The sequence below is a fragment of the Bombina bombina genome, chromosome 4 (assembly GCF_027579735.1).
Source record: "Bombina bombina isolate aBomBom1 chromosome 4, aBomBom1.pri, whole genome shotgun sequence".
Classification (NCBI taxonomy): domain Eukaryota; kingdom Metazoa; phylum Chordata; class Amphibia; order Anura; family Bombinatoridae; genus Bombina; species Bombina bombina.
In genome coordinates, this window is record NC_069502.1 from 853,694,143 (window position 1) to 853,709,190 (window position 15,048).

The window sequence follows — 15,048 nt, forward strand, 5'->3', positions numbered from 1 at the left end:
GCAATGTGTTGATGGATATTTTTTAAAAACACTGATGTTCGCTTAATAGGTGTATAAGTATACTTCGTAACCCAGACGTCTGGGGGAATTACATACGCCATCCTCAGCCAAACGGTTCTCCACTGAAAGGATTGTCCAAGGCCTAGTTAGAAGTAGCTGTGTGTGTGGCGTTCTTGAGGAATATAGGTCAGGCTTGTAGTCAAATTATCCGCTTCTGAGCGCCGAGAAAGTATAAATAATAGTTCTGCTTGCAACTATATGAATTTTGTTGCATCAGTTACCTCAAACATATCAAATTGTTTAGATTACTATATTATGATCAGGAGATTCACAGAGATGTGTCCTGCCGTCTCATGTGTTGACCCCGCCCCCTTCATATTTATTTTTAAACCAACAATACTAATATTTTAACTTAACAAGAGTCAAGAAATTGGCATTTGGTGTAATAACCCTGATTTTTAAATCGCAGCTTTCATGTGTCTTGCATGCACCAGTCTTAAACATTGCTGTTGGGTTACTTTATTGCATTCCTGATGCAAAAAATCAGCAGCTCGGCTTTATTTGGTGGTTTGTGACCATCCGTATTCTTCTTGATCACATTCCAGAGGTTTTCAATGGGTGTTCAGGTCTGAATATTTGGCTGGCCATGACAGGGTCTTGATCTAGTGGTCCTCTATTCACACCTTGATTGGCTTGGCTGTGTGGCATGAAGCATTGTCCTGCTGGCAAAATCAGTCTTCAGAGTTGGGCAACATTGTCAGAGCAGAAGGAAACAAATTATCTTCCAGGATAACCATGTACGTGACTTGATTCATTTGTCCTTCAAAAAGATAAATCTGCCCGATTCCAGCCTTGCTGAAGCACACACAGATCATCACGACCTTCCACCAAATTTCACAGAGGGTGTGAGACACTGTCTTGTAGGTCTCTCCAGGTCTTTGTAACCATTAGACAAACAGGTGTTGGGCAAAGCTGAAAATTGGACTCATCAGAGACAATGACCAGGAATCAGGGTGATTTATCTTTGTAAAGGAAGCATGAATCAAGCCATGTACAAGGTTACCTGGAAGAAAACTTGCTTCCTTCTGCTCTGATGTTCCCCAACTCTGAGGATTGTTTTTTTCCAGCAGGACAATACTCCATGCCACACAGCCAGGTCAATCAAGGTGTGGATGGAGGACCACCAGATCAAGACCCATCTCCAGACCTGAACCCCATTGAAAACCTCAGGCAAAGTGATCAAGAGGAAGGTAGATGGTTATAAGTCATCAAACTGCTTGAATATGTGCATATTGGATTTCGCTTGTGCGCAAACCATTTACTTTCAACATGTAACTGTACGCTAACCCAAAAATAAAACAAAAAAAATTACTTCTAGCCGTGTTTGCGCTTGAACGGGAGCGCTAAATACCACCCACTTGTAATCTATCGCAATATCAGCAAATACTTCTACTGGTTTTCAAAATATATTTCCTATGGATTCCAAATATAATCCATTACATTAAAAAATAAATTAAATAATGTATACTCACTTGAATTCCAAATATATATATATTCCAAAATATTCACTGGATGTGAAAAATAAAATAAACAGTACAATATAGAGAACTTAAATATCATTTAAATATACAATTTTAAAACTTGTAGAACACATAGAATATAAAATATATTTTTTAATCTGTTGTAAATGACATTATAAAATGTATTTGTATGTACATGTAGTGTGTTTGTAGTGTGGGTATGTATTTTTGTTATCCTGCTGAGGTCTTGACTGATGTTTCCTTCAAAAGGCGATATTTCAACTCTGCGATTTTTCTGTTAACTGCGTCACTTATGACGCCTTTTGAAGTTCCAGGAAACTTCTCCAGAGTAGCAGCTTTAAAAGTAAATTGAAAGTATTAAATTTATTAGATTTTTCTCCTGAACCTAAAGCTCTGCAACAGGTGCAACTGAACAAGTTAAAGTAATAATATCAGGAATGTATAAATATATCAAATTAATGTAGGCCTATAAAATCAATATAAAATCAAAATCTTGCCTACAACTTGCTTCATTAAAGGGACAGTCAACACCAGAATTTTTGTTGTTTAAAAAGAAAGATATTCCCTTCATTACCCTTTCCCCAGTTTTGCATAACCAGCAGTTATAATAATACACGTTTTACCTCTGTAATTATCTTGTATCTAAGCCTCTGCAAACTGCCCCCTTGTTTCAGTTCTTTTGACAGACTTGCATTTTAGCCAATCAGTGCTTACTCCTAGGTAACTTCACATGCATGAGCTCAATGTTATCTATATGAAACACGTGAACTAATGCCCTCTAGAGGTGAAAAATTGTCAAAATGCATTCAGATTAGAGGCAGCCTTCAAGGTCTAAGAAATTATTTTATATATTATATATATTATTTAAGGAATGTAAAAATAGCGCTGTATGCACAAAGTCTGGCCAGGCAAGTGTTTGCAGCATTTTTTTCGCTCTATATCATCAGATTGCAACTAAGTAAGCAATTACTTTTTTTTCAGTGTGTGGTGCTCTCCTTTTTTATATATATATATATATATATATATATATATATATATATATATATATATATATATATATATATATATATATATATATATATATATATATACACACACATATATTTATATGTGTATGAACCTCCTAGGTTTAGCTTTCAACTAAGAGTACCACAAGAACAAAGCAAAATTGGTGATAAAAGTAAATTGGAAAGTTGTTTAAAATTACATGCCCGCTTTGAATCATGAAAGGTTTTTTTTGGACTGGACGGTCCCTTTAATGCACTTTACTACCAGATTAAACAAGCTACTTTATTTTGATACAAAAGTAAAACTGCCTCATAGCCTACCTGTCAGAGCTGATGTTTTCACAGGGTCTAACTGCATACGCTTCTCTCCATTTGTTGGCCGCTTGGAGGCACCGCCTTTAAAGTTACTCCTTATTAATGTTTCAGTGTCAAATAAACCCACAATGACCGCTCTAACAAACGCAGAAGCTGTACCACATTGATGTGCTGCAGTCCACTGTGGTACAGATAAGTACACACCTGTACCAGGATGCAGCTCTATCTGCAAATAGAAAAAACATAATTTATGTAAGAACTTACCTGATAAATTCATTTCTTTCATATTAGCAAGAGTCCATGAGCTAGTGACGTATGGGATATACATTCCTACCAGGAGGGGCAAAGTTTCCCAAACCTTAAAATGCCTATAAATACACCCCTCACCACACCCACAATTCAGTTTAACGAATAGCCAAGAAGTGGGGTGATAAAAAAGTGCGAAAGCATATAAAATAAGGAATTGGAATAATTGTGCTTTATACAAAAAAATCATAACCACCACAAAAAAGGGTGGGCCTCATGGACTCTTGCTAATATGAAAGAAATGAATTTATCAGGTAAGTTCTTACATAAATTATGTTTTCTTTCATGTAATTAGCAAGAGTCCATGAGCTAGTGACGTATGGGATAATGACTACCCAAGATGTGGATCTTTCCACACAAGAGTCACTAGAGAGGGAGGGATAAAATAAAGACAGCCAATTCCTGCTGAAAATAATCCACACCCAAAATAAAGTTTAATAAAAAACATAAGCAGAAGATTCAGACTGAAACTGCTGCCTGAAATACTTTTCTACCAAAAACTGCTTCAGAAGAAGAAAATACATCAAAATGGTAGAATTTAGTAAAAATATGCAAAGAGGACCAAGTTGCAACTTTGCAAATGTGATCAACCGAAGCTTCATTCCTAAACGCCCAGGAAGTAGAAACTGACCTGGTAGAATGAGCTGTAATCCTCTGAGGCGGAGTTTTACCCGACTCAACATAGGCAAGATGAATTAAAGATTTCAACCAAGATGCCAAAGAAATGGCAGAAGCTTTCTGGCCTTTTCTAGAACCGGAAAAGAGAACAAATAGACTAGAAGTCTTTCGGAAAGACTTAGTAGCTTCAACATAATATTTCAAAGCTCTAACAACATCCAAAGAATGCAATGATTTCTCCTTAGAATTCTTAGGATTAGGACATAATGAAGGAACCACAATTTCTCTACTAATGTTGTTGGAATTCACAACTTTAGGTAAAAATTCAAAAGAAGTTCGCAACACCACCTCATCCTGATGAAAAATCAGAAAAGGAGACTCACAAGAAAGAGCAGATAAATCAGAAACTCTTCTGGCAGAAGAGATGGCCAAAAGGAACAAAACTTTCCAAGAAAGTAATTTAATGACCAATGAATGCATAGGTTCAAAGGGAGGAGCTTGAAGAGCTCCCAGAACCAAATTCAAACTCCAAGGAGGAGAAATTGACTTAATGACAGGTTTTATACGAACCAAAGCTTGTATAAAACAATAAATATCAGGAAGAATAGCAATCTTTCTGTGAAAAAGAACAGAAAGAGCAGAGATTTGTCCTTTCAAGGAACTTGCAGACAAACCCTTATCTAAACCATCCTGAAGAAACTGTAAAATTCTCGGTATTCTAAAAGAATGCCAAGAAAAAAGATGAGAAAGACACCAAAAAATATAAGTCTTCCAGACTCTATAATATATCTCTCGAGATACAGATTTACGAGCCTGTAACAAAGTATTAATCACAGAGTCAGAGAAACCTCTTTGACCAAGAATCAAGCGTTCAATCTCCATACCTTAAAATGTAAGGATTTGAGATCCTGATGGAAAAAAGGACCTTGCGACAGAAGGTCTGGTCTTAACGGAAGAGTCCACGGCTGGCAAGAGGCCATCCGGACAAGATCCGCATACCAAACCTGTAAGGCCATGCCGGAGCTACCAGTAGAACAAACGAGCATTCCTTCAGAATCTTGGAGATTACTCTTGGAAGAAGAACTAGAGGCGGAAAGATATAGACAGGATGATACTTCCAAGGAAGCGATAATGCATCCACTGCCTCCGCCTAAGGATCCCGGGATCTGGACAGATATCTGGGAAGTTTCTTGATTAGATGAGACGCCATCAGATCTATTTCTGGAAGTTCCCACATTTGAACAACCTGAAGAAATACCTCTGGGTGAAGAAACCATTCGCCCGGATGCAACGTTTGGCGACTTAGATAATCCGCTTCCCAATTGTCTACACCTGGGATATGAACCGCAGAGATTAGACAGGAGCTGGAATCCGCCCAAACCAAAAAAATTCGAGATACTTCTTTCATAGCCAGAGGACTGTGAGTCGCTCCTTGATGATGTATGCCACAGTTGTGACATTGTCTGTCTGAAAACAAATGAACGATTCTCTCTTCAGAAGAGGCCAAAACTGAAGAGCTCTGAAAATTGCACGGAGTTCCAAAATATTTATCGGTAATCTCACCTCCTGAGATTCCCAAACTCCTTGTGCCGACAGAGATCCCCACACAGCTCCCCAACCTGTGAGACTTGTATCTGTTGAAATTACAGTCCAGGTCGGAAGCACAAAAGAAGCCCCCTGAATTAAACGATGGTGATCTGTCCACCACGTTAGAGAGTGTCGAACAATCGGTTTTAAAGATATAAATTGAAATATCTTTGTGTAATCCTTGCACCATTGATTCAGCATACAGAGCTGAAGAGGTCGCATGTGAAAAACAAGCAAAGGGGATTGCGTCCAATGCAGCAGTCATAAGACCTAGAATTTCCATGCATAAGGTTACCGAAGGGAATGATTGTGACTGAAGGTTTCGACAAGCTGAAAACAATTTAGACGTCTCTTGTCTGTTAAAGACAGAGTCATGGACACTGAATCTATCTGGAAACCCAGAAAGATTACCCTTGACTGAGGAATCAATGAACTTTTTGGTAAATTGATCCTCCAACCATGATCTTGAAGAAACAACACAAGTCGAATCGCATGAGATTCTTTGAATGAGAAGACTGAGCAAATACCAAGATAATCGTCCAAATAAGGAAAAACAAAAACCCTGTTCTCTGAATACAGAAAGAAGGGCACCGAGAATCTTTGAAAAAAATTCTTGGAACTGAGGCTAGGCCAAACAGTAGAGCCACAAAACTGGTAATGCTTGTCTAAAAAGAGAATCTCAAACACTAAAAGTGATCTGAATGAATCGGAATATGCAGATACACATCCTGCAAAACTATTGTAGACATAAAATGCCCTTGCTAAACAAAATGCAGAATAGTCCTACAGTAACCATCTTGAATGTTGGTATACATAACGATTCAATATTGATAGATCCGGAACTGGTCTGAAGGAATTGACCTTCTTTGGTACAATGAAGAGATAAAATAAAACCCTAGCCCCTGTTCCAGAACTGGAACTGGCATAATTACTCCAGCCAACTCTAGATCTGAAACACATTTCAGAAATGCTGAGCCTTGCTGTGTTAACTGGGACACGGGAAGAAAAAAATCTCTTAGCAGGAGGCCTTAACTGAAGCCAATTCTGTACCTTTCTGAAACAATGTTCTGAAACCAGAGATTGAGAACGGAATTGATCCAAACTCCTTTGAATAAAACGTAATCTGCCCCATACCAGCTGAACTGGAAAAAAGGGCCGCACCTTCATGGGTACTTAGGAGCTGACTATAGGTTTCTATAAGGCTTGGATATATTCCAAACTGGAAAATAGTTTCCAAACTGAAACCGCTCCTGAGGATGAAGGATCAGGCTTTTGCTCCTTATTATGAGAAAAAGAACGAAAAAATGATTATTACCCTGGAAAGAAAGGGAAAAACAAAGTTAACTTTAGAAGACATATCAGCATTCCAAGTTAAATCCATAAAGCTTTTCTAGCTAAAATAGCTAGAGACATATACCTGACATCAACTCAAATGATATCAAAAGATGGTATCACCAATAAAATTATTAGCATGTTATAGAATAAAAATAATGCTATAAAATTATGATCTGTTACTTGTTGCGCTAAAACTTCTAACCAAAAAGATGAAGCTGCAGCAACATCCGGTAAAAATATAGCAGGTCTAAGAAGATTACCTAAACATAAGTAAACTTTTCTTAGAAAGGATTCAATTTTCTTATCTAAAGGATCCTTAAAATTAGTACTATCTGCCGTAAGAATAGTAGTACATTTTAGCAGGAATAGAGACAGCCCCAAACCTTAGGGATTTTGTCCCAAAAAACTCTAATCTGTCAGATGGCACAGAATATAATTGCTTAAACGTTTAGAAGGAGTAAAAGAATTACCCAAATTATTCCATTCCCTGGAAATTACTTCAGAAAAAGCATCAGGGAGATTAAACACTTCTGGAATAAATACAGGAGATTTAAAAAACCCTATTTAAACGTTTAGATTTAGTATCAAGAGGACCAGAATCCTCTATATCTAAAGCACTTAATACGTCTTTAAATAAAGAACGAATAAATTCCATCTTGAACAAATAAAAAGATTTAACAGCATCAACCTCTGAGACAGAAACTTCTGAACCAGAAGAACCATTATCAGTATCAGAACGATGATGTTCATTTAAAAATTCATCTGAAAAAAAGAGAAGTTTTAAAAGACTTTTATGTAAACTAGAAGGAGAAATAACAGACATAGCCTTCTGAATGGATTTAAAAAATAAAATCTCTTATGTTTATCAGGAACACTCTGAAAATTAAATGTTGACGGAACAGCAACAGGTAATATAACAGTACTAAAGGAAATTTTATCTGCATTAATAAGTTTGTCATGACATGCAATACAAACAACAGCTGGAGAAACAGGTACCAAAAATTTATAGCAGATACACTTAGCTTGGTAGCTCCAGCCCCGGGCAGTGATTTTCCTCAAGTAACTTCTGACTCAGTTGCAACGTGGAACATCTTGCAATATGTAATAGAAAAAACAACATATAAAGCAAATTGATCAAAATCCTTAAATGACAGTTTCAGGAATGGGAAAAAAATGCCAGTGAACAAGCTTCTAGCAACCAGAAGCAATAAATAATGAGACTTAAATAATGTGGAGACAAAAGCGACGCCCATATTTTTTTAGCGCCAAACAAGACGCCCACATTATTTGGCGCCGAAATGCCTTTTGGCGCCAAAAAATGACGCCACATCCGGAACGCCGACATTTTTGGCGCAAAATAACGTCAAAAAAATGACGCAACTTCCGGCGACACGTATGACGCCGGAAACGGAAAAGAATTTTTGCGCCAAAAAAATCCGCTCCAAGAATGACGCAATAAAATGAAGCATTTTCAGCCCCCGCGAGCCTAACAGCCCACAGGGAAAAAAGAGTCAAATTTTTGAAGGTAAGAAAAAATGAATAATTCAAATGCATTATCCCAAATATGAAACTGACTGTCTGAAAAATAAGGAAAGTTGAACATTCTGAGTCAAGGCAAATAAATGTTTGAATACATATATTTAGAACTTTATAAACAAAGTGCCCAACCATAGCTTTAGAGTGTCACAGAAAATAAGATTTACTTACCCCAGGACACTCATCTACATGTTTGTAGAAAGCCAAACCAGTACTGAAACGAGAATCAGCAGAGGTAATGGTATATATAAGAGTATATCGTCGATCTGAAAAGGGAGGTAAGAGATGAATCTCTACGACCGATAACAGAGAACCTATGAAATAGACCCCGTAGAAGGAGATCACTGCATTCAAAATAGGCAATACTCTCCTCACATCCCTCTGACATTCACTGCACGCTGAGAGGAAAACCGGGCTCCAACTTGCTGCGGAGCGCATATCAACGTAGAATCTAGCACAAACTTACTTCACCACCTCCATCGGAGGCAAAGTTTGTAAAACTGAATTGTGGGTGTGGTGAGGGGTGTATTTATAGGCATTTTAAGGTTTGGGAAACTTTGCCCCTCCTGGTAGGAATGTATATCCCATACGTCACTAGCTCATGGACTCTTGCTAATTACATGAAAGAAAAAGAATTTTAAAAATGAGGTATTTAATCTTAGGGAGTTAAACGCCATAGCCTTAAAATGAACGATTACAATGTTCAACTAAAAATATTTTTAATTTGTTTCCTTACTAAAACATACTTTATACATTTTTGTTCTTTAAAAATAAATATGACTTAAGAATTGATTTATTAACTCTAGTAATATACTTGTGCTTCAGTAATACATTTAGGGCTAGATTACAAATGGAGCGCTAATTTATCGCACGCCCGCAAATGGGCAAATTTGCGATAAATAATCAGCCATTACAAGTGGCTGGTTATTAGCACTCAGATAATTAACCAGAGATCAGATCTCTGGTTGATTTTCTAAAAGTCCCCCAATTGGCCCCAAATTTCAATTTAGTAATCTTTAAACAAATTTGTAGCAACTTAATTTTTTAATATTGTAACTGCAAAAAGCAGTTATAAGGGGCTCTTTACATAGTGTTCTATGGGAACTGTGTGCTCCTTGTAAATATATATATATATATATATATGTTACTATGTGTATATACACATATTAACAGATAAATATATATGTATATATTCATATACATATATACAGTATTTAATATTTGCTGCCCATCGCTGCATGACTTACTCCCTTCGCTGAGCTAGTTTTCATGCCATGTCTGACGGCATGAGAACGAGGTTCCCATTGGAGCATATGGAAGCACGCACTCGTGAGCGCAATATTTCTGTACAATGCGAATGCGAGGTCGCGTTCGCATTGCACATCACTTGATATTACTCAGTTGAGCGCAAATATCGCAAGCACGTAAGAGATAGTTTGTGCTTAACTCGTAATCTGGCCCAAATTTATTTATAAAATGTTTTACAAGGAAAAAATGAATTGGAGATTTCACTTATTTTCAAGTATGTCTTGGGTAGTCATAGTGAAAAGCAAAATGACAAAAATCTGATATTTTCTTGAAACATTAATGAAAGCGGTTTTCATTTAATTAATCAATCACAAATAAAAAAACAAAATGAAAAAAACATATAGCAATTTAAAGTACTATCTGAAATTGTTGCCGAGTCATGAGAGCACCTTGTCTTTGCCTGTCGCAAAGTAGTATAGAAGTCCATATTTTTCACATACCCAAACTGGTTATAAGTTTTATTATAGTACACATTACGACTGAGACAACTTACGTGGTCTATTTGATTAAGTGCCCCTGTGGGCGTAGCTATGTGGGTGAGACCACTAGACATATCAAGGACCGCATTAGCGAACATAAAAGTAATATTCGCTGCAATGTAATTACAGCCCCAGTAGCTGCCCATTTTTTGGAGGCAGGACACCAAATAAATCAGTTGCGTTTCTAAATAATTGAAAGGTTTAATTAATACCCCTAGGAGGCGGCATAAGGGATCTCCTGCTTAAACAACGTGAGGTGTTCTGGATTTTCAAGCTGGACACCATGGAACCCAAAGGGATGAATATGGAAATAAATTGGTCAGCGTTTTATTGAATGTAATATGTCAGGCTATTGCTGAGTAGCATTGGATAAACTACATATGTATCACATGATTTAATATTTACATTTTAGCTTATATCTACTTTGATATGAATTGATTTGGCTATAGCCACAGTAGAGCATTTGTAAATGACTGAGAAGGGTGACACAGACCATCCCCCTCGCTGCTTAAGACATTTTAGAGTTCAAAAGAACACATTTATCTCAAAATTGTAAGAGTTAAGGTCACTTCAAAGAAACTTTTGATCACTGCCTGGAATTGAGTAATAAGATTTCCTATTAGATCACCTGAACCCCTGTGGTCAGAGATACCGGAAGTCTGCAGTTTGAGATACATTTTCATGATGACCAGGAAATGTAAATATCTATTATCTAGGTGTTAATTGTCCCATACTGAGTTAAATATACAAAACCCTAGATTCTATGTCAGCTTCAAATGCCCTGGGTATTATAGGGGGAAGTTAAAAGTTCATATAACATTTTAAAGTCTAAAATAAATTTTAAGATAACTTTCAGATATTTAATTTGTACCTCAGTATGGTATAAATGTAAATAAATTAGTCTAAGGGGGATATCTATCAAGCCGTCAACTGTAAATACACTGGAATTCCGCAGCGTAATTGTGGCGAGCTTGATTCAACATAGTTATCAAACCCTACAGACCGGCAAAAGTTGAAATCTGTGACGTAACATACGATCCGCCGGTCTCAATCCGACACAGGTCGATGCTTACGTCATTACAGATGTTCCGAATACACATTCGGCACTATTTGACACTTTTTCAAATAGTTAACCGGTACGCTCGCGGCTACTCCGGCCCTGTGTACCTGGTTTTCAATCCGCCACCCTGGAGGCCGCGGATGCCATAGGAATCAATGGGAGTCTGAAAGCAGCGAAAGCTTATGTTCGATACTGCCAGATATCCCATTTCTATGGTAGAAAACCAGTAACGTTTACACCTAACACCCTAACATACCCTAATCTGCCGCCCCGACATCGCCGCAAGAAGACTAGATGGATCCTTCAAGCAGAACTTCAAAAACTGTAAGTGGATTGCCGGGAGTTAGTGTTAGGTTTATTTAACGTTTTTTTGAGTGGGTTTTATTTTTAGAGTAGGGTCTGGGCATGTGAAAGAGTTAAATGCCCTTTTAAGGGCAATGCCCATACACATGCCCTTTTCAGGGCAATGGGGAGCTTAGGTTTTTTAGATAGTGTTTTTATTTGGGGGGTTGGTTGTGTGGGTGGTGGGTTTTACTGTTGGGGGGTGTTTGTATTTTTCTTTACAGGTAAAAGAGCTGATTTCTTTGGGGCAATGCCCTGCAAAAGGCCCTTTTAAAGGGTCATTGGTAGTTTATTGTAGGCAAGGTTTTTAAGGGTTTTTTTTGGGGGGGGGCTTTTTTATTTTGATAGGGCTATTAGATTAGGTGTAATACTGTGTGTTTTTTGTCTCGTAATTTAGTGTTTTTATTTTTTGTAACTTAGCGTTTATTTTTTTTGTAATTTAGTATTTTTTAATTGTAGATTTAAATAATTTGAGTAGGATAGGTTTTTTTTTTAATATGCAATATAGTTAATTTAATTGGTAGTTTAATGTAATTTTAGTATAATAGTTAGGGTAGGTTAATTAATAGTTTAATTTAATTCTACAGGTAAGTTTTAATTTATTATAAGATAGGGATGTTGTAATTTTAATGTAAAGTTAGCGGGTTGTTAGGTTTAGGGGTTAATAGCTTAATTTAGTTTATGGCGATGTGGGGGGCTGGCAGTTTAGGGGTTAATAGGTTTAGTTAGTGGTAGTGATGTGGGAGGCCAGGGGTTTAGGGGTTAATACTTTTTATTTAGTTGTGGTGGGGTCCGGGAGCGGCGGAATAGGGGTTAATAAATTTTATTTAGGTTGCGGTGGGGTGCGGGGCAGCGGGATAGGGGTTAAACATTTTAGTATAGTGGCAGCATTTAGTGACAGGATATAAATAAAGTTGGAAAAAGCCGAATAGCAGCGAGATCGATGACAGTTAACAGTCCGCTGCTCATCGCCCCGTACTTGGTACACGGCTTTCTTGATAAATATGGAGATCATATTCAGGTCCGTGGTCGCGATGTTAGGCGAGCGTATTGGTGCTGTCGAATGCAACAAAGTTGACGGCTTGATAGATATCCCCCTAAGAGATTGTCTATGTTTAAATCATATATGAAATATTAAGTGAATATGTATCGGATTTAAGTGAATATCTATTGAATTTAAAATGTTTGACGGTATTTCAAAATAAACAGCATTTGCTTTATACCAGAATCTGATCCCAATGAGTTTTAGAAATGAATACATCTTCAATAAGTTGTCCTATGAATTATATCATATCAGTGATTTTGTGCATTCAAAATAACATTATCAAGAGATGTACTAAATATGGAGAATATTTATATTAATAGGAAATGAGAATCCCATAAATATATCTATATAATTAGTTACTACAGAGTTCACTTCCAATTACATATATAATATAAGATGGTGACTGGGAAATGCAATATATACCAGTATATTAAATTACAAAATAAGAAGAAACAGAGAGGCCCTCATGTGTGGTATCATCAGATATAAGTGGATTACAATGAAAGAATGAAAGAACAAGCCAAATGGGTACTCAGATATTACAAAAGCACACTTATGTGCTAATAGGTACAGGCTGTAGATTTGGACAGGTGTAACAGCTCACCCACAGTAGAGTTTTTCCTTTGTGCTGCAGTACTGGGAGGGAGTGAAACACAAATACAGGCACTACATGTGCAGATCATTCAAAGTGTAATTGTGTTCACTTTAATAAATTCCCAAATGGGTACTCACATTTAAGCTGAGCACACATATGTGCTGGTAGAAGCAGGCTGGCAGATTAGGGAGAGGTGTGTCAGCTCACCCCGTATATAGAGATCTCTGTTTTTTAACACATTTCTTTTAATATATATTTTCTCTGCTGTATTAGAGGCTAGGAGTATCGTATTCCTTCCTTTGTAACAACAATTCTCTACTTCTTAATAAATGAATGTTTGTATTAAACAGTTAATATCGGGAAACAGGCATACAGACTTTTCCTCCATATGATATGGGTAAATGTCTTAAATTTTCTAAAAAATAGATTTGTTTTATTCTCTGTTGATATCAATTGACAAATCTAATTTTTTGAAAATTTAAGACATTTACCCATATCATATGGAGGAAAAGTGTGTGTTCACTCCCTCCCAGTACTGCAGCACAAAGGAAAAACTCTACTGTGGGTGAGCTGTTACACCTGTCCAAATCTACAGCCTGTACCTATTAGCACATAAGTGTGCTTTTGTAATATGTGAGTACCCATTTGACTTGTTCTTTCATTGTAATCCACTTATATCTGATGATACCACACATGAGGTGCCCCTCTGTATCTTCTTATTTTGTATAGGCTACCCGGACCTGTCGGTGAGGAGGCGGCAGCCAGCACCTGTCCCCTTGGAATCAAAGAGGACTCTGTTATACTTAACGGTCAAAAGAGACATTTTCATTCATACCAATATTCTATTTTATTGTTATTTTTGAAATATCCCCTGTATGCATTTATATATGTATATTTATTGTGTATATAGGATTGCACTATTCATATGATAAATAAGATTTAAACTATTGAATAAACATTCAATTCATTTGCATATCGCTACCTCTAGGTCAGCGCCCCCTCCCTGTAATTAGGGTCTACCTTTATTATCAGTATATTAAATTAACTGATATATTAATTTATATCATACTGTAAGTATTAAATTAAAATCCTTTTAAGTCCCCTCATAAAAATGTGACTTAAATACAGCTCTTAAAATATTAAGTAGAATTGTATTGAGACACACACTGAATATATGTGTATTATATGTAAGCATATATGCAATTAGAAATAGGTCTAAAACTAAATCAATATACACATGTTTGGTATTGAAATACACATGCTCAGCCAAACTAAATAATACCATATCAAATTGACCTAATAGTTTATTGAGCTATAAAATATGAGTGTATTAAAAATAGAGATTTGATTAAAATATATATCCCTGTAATTGAGAAACAGAATATTTTAAATATGTAATAAAACTACACTCCTACTCCTGTTGCCCTCCGGTGTCCGATATGGGAATTACAGTCAGAGAAAATCAATTTAAGGAAATTGAATGACATTACCAGTAACCTATGAGAGGTGAGTTCCGGCTCAAAGGGCGTAACCAGATCCTATTGGAATGATTAAAGAATGAAGGAATGGCTTATGACTGATAAAGGCTTTCACTCTATGCAAGAGAGGACAGTCTCACTTTGTAAGAGAGAGATACACACATTTTGGGCCTATACTTTCTCTGACTCCTGGCTGGAACACTCTCTGTGGACAACAGAGATACTCTGTGACCTGTACCCTTGCAAAATGAGTGGAATATTCCTTCAGGTATGACCGAAAGACTATCTGGAAGCTGAAACGCTCAATGTGGTTATCTTTTAATGTATGTGCTTTTAATTTTTTTTTTTTTTTTTTTTTAATTTTTTACATACACACAGAGCTAGACACAGACACACATACATACACACACACACACACAGAGGTAGACACATACATGCAGACACACACACTTTCTGTGGGAAATCTTGTTATTAAAATAAATTATCTAAATCATTG

At 36.7% G+C, this 15,048-nt stretch overlaps 1 long non-coding RNA gene across 1 annotated transcript; it reads right to left on the reverse strand.

The window, feature by feature from the left end:
- Positions 1-1,532: 1,532 nt before the first annotated feature.
- Positions 1,533-3,083, reverse strand: LOC128655652 (uncharacterized). The gene is made up of 2 exons (XR_008401867.1): positions 2,870-3,083; positions 1,533-1,876 (listed from the first exon to the last, which is right to left on the reverse strand). It is a non-coding gene; the product is annotated as an uncharacterized LOC128655652 (long non-coding RNA).
- Positions 3,084-15,048: the final 11,965 nt, after the last annotated feature.